The 6,612-nt window shown below is 39.3% G+C and overlaps 1 pseudogene; it reads right to left on the reverse strand.

The window, feature by feature from the left end:
- Positions 1–590: 590 nt before the first annotated feature.
- LOC143737819 (uncharacterized) lies at positions 591–5,815 on the reverse strand (annotated as a pseudogene).
- Between the last annotated feature and the right edge of the window lie 797 nt (positions 5,816–6,612).

The raw sequence follows: 6,612 nt of genomic DNA on the forward strand, positions 1-6,612 counted from the left end.
TACTACATAAGAGAAACCAAACTCCCGAAGGACTGGCGGAGATGACGCTGTTCTCGCGGACACATGAGCGCTGAACTATATCACCTGATCATCTTTGTTTGCTGACAGTCTGGAGCTCACATCTTGTAGTGTAAAATATGCACTATGTTTATTTTTAAGTCGCATTTGAGGTCTAAATAACTACATTCTCGCCTAAAAACTCTTAAAACTGCATTACGTGACACAACAACAGTAGTATTTGTAAAATGATGGTGGTTTGCTGTTCCGCCATGACACTCGCTGTGAGAAATGCTGCAAGCCGAGAGATATACATGGTGAAATGGTTCCAGTGCTGATGCTGGGAGAATATCGCTGGAAAAGGCTTTCAGCCAATCAGAATCAAAAACTATATATATATATATATATATATATATATATATATATATATATATATATAACACCTGAGTAAAACTCATGCTACACTCTTGAATTATGGTTGATTGTGAGCAACATATTAAATATTTAGATCAAAAAAAAAAATTCTTTACTCATGCTCATGGATAAATCAGGAGGTTGCATGAGTATCTAACTCGAATCATATCGATATATTTTTAAATTAATTTAAAACTATTTAAATCATTGTCTATTTCTCTGTCTCTTGCCAATTTATATTTTTTAAATTCCTCTCTTGTTTTTTCTATTTCCTTCTGAACATTGCAAAGCTCATTGTGTGTTTTCCTCATGTGAGCGATGGATTTGAGGACACTGGAATTGACCTTTTCTGGATCATCTACTTTTCCCTGTCTCATCTGGTGAATGTCTGCAGAATCCATCACTATGAAGGCGACGTCAGCTATGAGTAATAGTCCGCCCAACACACCAGAGACTGCTTCTGCTGCCACTCGTCCAACTCCTGCAGTCCGAGTAACAATTCTGCTAACATTTGCCAAAAGACCTAGATTGACGAGTTGTGCGCCACCAAAAACATTTCTTTTGTCTACATTGCATGCCATGCGTACATTGTCAACAGTCGGGTTGCCGAAAAAAAACCTTGAACTTTGTAATTTTTCTCAGTACCTTTCTCAGTGTATTCAGTGGTGTGAAAATTGGTTTGCTTACAGATTCATACTTCTGCTGAATTTGTTCAAGGCTCTCTCTGAATGATTTTTGTTGCACTGTATCAGTAATGTTGGCTGCAGCACCTGTTACACCACCTGCAACTCCGACTCCAACACCAACACCTGCTACAATCAGAGACGCTCCAAAAGTGAACGGTGACAAAACTAAACCAGCCAATGCAGTGATTCCTCCAGCGGCTCCGATCACTGAACCTGTCAGACTCCCTGCTCTGGCATTATAATGTGCAGACTCCATCGAATCTGTTATTTTCCCCCACTCACTAACTAAACCCTCAATGTCTTTATAGTTATTGTCATAGGCCTTATCAAAGGCATTGATGGACTTCATGAAGCTTTGCTCAAGTGCCTCTGGAATTCTCTTATTTCTCTTTACTCCTTCTTTCAGGAATGGTTTTGCTAGAATCTCATCAGCTGAAGGTCTCGTATGAGGGTCACAGCTGAGCATTTGTCTGATCAACTCCCTCAGTTCCTCTGAGTATCTCTCTGAGATGGGAGGGGGGGTTCCTGTCATGCTGTTAGCATGTAGTGTGTGACGCTGTAGGATATTTGCCTGTGGAGGAAAAAAAAAATCAAATAAAATGTAAATAAAAAATAAGTATCTGGTTAGTATCAGCAGGGGTTGAAGAAAAAAACTGAAATAAGTTATCTGGTTGCTGTAACAGGAGGTGTATAAAGTAGAAGTAGAAGTAGAGAAAAAGTAGAAGTCCTGCCATGTGTTTATTCCAGCCATGAACTGATTGACTGTTGATTTCAGCTGATTTCTGTCTCCTGACTGAAAAACTGCTAATAAGCAAATCCAGGTGATTGGAACAAAATACTGAGGAGGACTTTTACTTTCTGAACCTGGACTTTACACCTCTGCATAGCAATGCCACATGCCAGCCAAGAGTAAAGAAATAAACCAGAACAGGACCTTATCTGAGCCACAAAATCTGTGTATATTAAATATTGAGTCATTTCAGCCTTAATAAAGCCTGTTAGCAAGCAGAATCATTAAATCTGGAGATCTCAGCAGAGGAGGATTAAACAACTCCACAAACAGCATTACCAGCTTCACTTATTACTAACCAGACTGACTTTATTTCTGTCAGACTTCTACAGAAGTTTTTTATTGAGAATTAACAGAGGTTTAACTCTGTTTCATTTGAAGTCACCATAACAGTGATTAGTGTTTCCATTAGTTGGACTCTTAACTCTTATTTTATATTTTATCTATTTTGCCTGCTGTGACAGTGTGTTTGTCAAACACATTTACAGTAGCAAAGAAAGCTAAAGAGAAATCAGATCAGGTGATGATGGTTACCTGTTCATGGTTGTGTAATTCTCATGAAACAGACTGATTTGATTTACTGAGGATTTTATAATCTAACAATTATGTTATTCTACTAATATATTCACATCACAAACCCTGTGTAACTGCAGCATGAGATCCAACAATTTAACAACCGGTTGAAATATTTTAACAAACATAAAACAAAGCATTTTGCTGACACACAGATATCAACAAGCAGCACATGAATCTCAACAATGGTGACAATCACAAATATTTAGATAAACATATTAATTCAGAACATCACTGAAAAGCTACCAACTCACAAAAAATACCCCAGCAAAAAATAAAAGCAAATATTTAGAATCAAACAAAATCATAGGACAATTCAGCATAATTGATGATCCCGTTTAACTTACTTTGCTACTGTAAATGTGTTTGACAAACACATTGTCAGAGCAGCAAAAAAGAGATAAGAAGAGTTAAGCGACCAACTAATGGAAACACTATTCACTGTGATGGTGACTTCAAATGAAACAGAGTTAAACCTCTGTTAATTCTCAATAAAACTTCTGTAGAAGTCTGACAGAAATAAAGTCAGTCTGGTTAGTAATAAGTGAAGCTGGTAATGCTGTTTGTGGAGTTGTGTATTCCTCCTCTGCTGAGATCTTCACAGATTTAATGTCTTCTTTTCTCTACAGTTGATTTCATCTAAGACTGTGGCTGAAGTCAGTTGTAGTTCTTGTGTTTCTGCTCGTCTCTTTTTCTGTTCTCTTCAGAGGTGTAAAGTCCAGGTTCAGAAAGTAAAAGTCCTCCTCAGTATTTTGTTCCAATCACCTGGATTTGCTTATTAGCAGTTTTTCAGTCAGGAGACAGAAATCAGCTGAAATCAACTGTCAATCAGTTCATGGGTGGAATAAACACATGGCAGGATTTCTACTTTTTCTCTATTTCTACTTCTACTTTATACACCTCTGGCTGTAACTGTGTTTGTTATGGCGAAAAACAGCAAGAGAAAATGTGTTAAGATGCTGTCAGCTGACAGGTTTCAAAAGTGGAAGTATTTGAAAATGTATGTAAACAGCACACAACGTGAATCATGCACGTGTATTACATGTTCAGTCTATAGCAGTGTTACTCATTGCAAGGCTTGCCAGGCTTTTATTTGTGGCTCGCATGGCAGTAAAAAATACGGTGATATGATCATGCAGTCACTGCAGATATTTCATAAAAAACATAAAAAACAAGTAGGGCTATAACATAACCCATTACAAAGTCAAAGTGTCAATTCTATGACAAATAATTTCGATCGGATTGAAAGGGGTGGTTTATTCCTTTTCTAATTCAAACGAGAGAACATAACACTTGATCGATTGAAAAATGAAACTCAAAGGACGACGTATGACGCGCTGAACGTGCTGTTGTTCCTGTTGAATAAAGTGTTGTATAAATGAGTGTCCCGTCATTCTATAATTCTCCTTTCATTCAACATCTGTGAAGTGAAGGCAGGACAACGGCTCACCAGTCCTTGTTTTAGATTCTCATCCACAGACAACTGTTTTTTTTTTGGCATGTTTACAGCGTGATTAATACAAACAGCACAAAACAACGGTTCATATGTTATAGTCTCCAAATTATGAATTGGATAACTATTAAAGGAGTAGTTTTAGAACTCACCGTGTTCTGTTCTGTGATTCACGTTCGTGACTCTCCTGTTCGAACTCATTCATCAAAATGAACAAATCTATTTCGAGTCATTTCGTTCGTTGAATGAACGAAATGACTCGAAAAAAGACTCGTTCAAAATTAACAAATCTTTTTTTCGAGTCATTTCATTCGTTGAATGAACGAAATGACTCGAAAAAAGATTTGTTCATTTTGATGAACGAGTTCGAACAGGAGAGTCACAAACGTGCATCACAGAACAGAGCAAGGCGAGCATTTGTGCTTATAAAACTTAAACTTTTTCATTTATTTTTGAAATGACTGATCGTTTCGCAAGATAAGACCCTTATGCATCATCTGTTGTCGTTTAAAGCCATTTGAAGCTGCACTGAAACTGTCATTTGGACCATGGACCGTTTGGTACCCAGTGAAGTCCATTATATGGAGAAAAATCCTAGAATGTTTTCATCAAAAACCTTAATTTCTTTTCGACTAAGAAAGAAAGACATGGACAACTTGGATGACATGGGGGTGAGTAAATTATCAGCAAAAGTTTTTTAAAAAGTGAACTACTCCTTTAACCCAGCCAGCACAGCCATGTGGGGCCCACATGGGTTTGACCTGGGCTATCTAACTGGGTCCCAGCCAGTTTTGTCCACGGTTTCCATGTAGGCCCCACATGGGTTTGCCCAGATGAAATGAACACTGCTCAGTGAGAACACTACAGGCTGTTAAATGTAACACTGATCAGCGTTGGAGTTAATGAGACAATTAATTGATTGAATAATGATTGAGCATTATTGATGAACAGCTGTTGTTAACAAGCAGAATCACTGAAGAAAAGAGAAACACAAGAACTACTTCCAGCCACAGACTTAGATTAAATCAACTGAAGATAAAATACACGAAATCTCTCAAGATCTGATTAAACAACTCCACAAACAGCATTACCAGCTTCACTTATTACGAAGCAGGTTTACTTTATTTCTGCTAGACGTCTACAGAAGTTCTTATAGATAATTAACAGAGGTTAAGGACTTGATTATTTATCGAAAATAATAGTTTGGTTTGGTGTCACCATTATGGTGATCAGTGTTTGGTTTAGTTTAGCTCTTGACTTTTTATCATTAGCTTTTCTCTGCTCAGTTGTATCTGATTGTTATGTTGAGAACAGCAAGAGAAAATGCAATCAGATGCTATAAACTGATTGATGATTAGAATATAATCAACTTGCAGTGGCTTAACTCACTATTATTGTGTGTGAGTTTTATATGGGTGAAATGTTATTCATTTTGTTTTATTGTTTGTGTCTTGATTCTGTAGTGGGGTAGCAGCTCTGCTGAGCGTGTCACTGCTTTACATTTACACTTACACTTACACTTTACATTTACACACTTTGAGGCAGTAGTTCTGAAGCATGAGGAGCAGGCTCTGGAGGCGCTTTGGTGCACTGAGGAGGGGCTTAATGAAGATGGACACCAACGGGCGGTGATCTGTCTCTGATGCCGCATCACCTCTCCCATACAGGTAGTAGTGGAATCGCTAAAAGGCAAACAATGCTCAGGCACTCTTTTTCTATTTGTGCATAATTTTGCTCTGTTTGGAACAATGCCTGGGATGCAAATGCAACTGGCTGTCCTTCCTGCAGCAAGCAGCAGCCAAGGCCTGTCTGGCTGGAGTCGCTCTGTATGGTGACCAGCCTGTTAATGTCATAATACCTCAAAACAGGTACGGCTGTAATCAGTGTCTTGATCTTTTTCATGGCTGTGTCGTGCTTTTGCAGCCAGTGCCACAGTACATCTTTATCCAACAGCCTCCTCAGTGGTTCACAGACCTCTGATAAGCGCGATAATTTCACATCTGTCCATCAGTGCGGTGAGGTTTGCATCATGGTCTCGGATGGCTTCCTCCTCTGTGTCGCCACAGTCCACAATTAAGATGTCGTCAGCTATAGGCTCAATTCTTTTCAAACCCACCAGGAGCTTGTGCTGCTTCCTCTGATACAGCTCTGGCGCAACCGACAAGCAGAAAGGGAGTTTCAGCCAGCGTTTCCTGCCCCACAGCATCCAAAATGTAGTCATCAGGCTGCTCTCCTCATCCAGGCGGCACTGTAGAAACGCGTCCCGTGCATCCACCAGCGTGAAGATGGGCTTCTGGCAGTTTGTACAGCTCATCATATAAGGTGGGCATAAGGTAATGGGACTGCTCCCGCTTGAGAGTTCGGTTCAGGGGTCTGTGGTCAATACAGAGCCTGATAACTCGACATGAACTTGGATAGGTAGTTTGGATGCCCTGTAACGGCATCCAAAATGTAGTCATCAGGCTGCTCTCCTCATCCAGGCGGCACTGTAGAAACACGTCCCATGCATCCACCAGTTTGTACAGCACATCATATAAGGTGGGCATAAGGTAATGGGACCGCTTGAGAGCTCGGTTCAGGGGTCTGGGGTCAAGTTTAATTTAAAGTGTGGTGTCCAGTTATCATCTTTAGATGGCTTTTTCTTTTCAAAACATAAATAGATAAATAGATTGTTGGACATATTCATTTGCCATTAACTC

The sequence above is a fragment of the Siphateles boraxobius genome, unplaced genomic scaffold (genome assembly GCF_051911475.1).
Source record: "Siphateles boraxobius isolate OS27281-9 unplaced genomic scaffold, OSU_SipBor_1 130, whole genome shotgun sequence".
NCBI classification, from domain to species: Eukaryota; Metazoa; Chordata; class Actinopteri; order Cypriniformes; family Leuciscidae; genus Siphateles; species Siphateles boraxobius.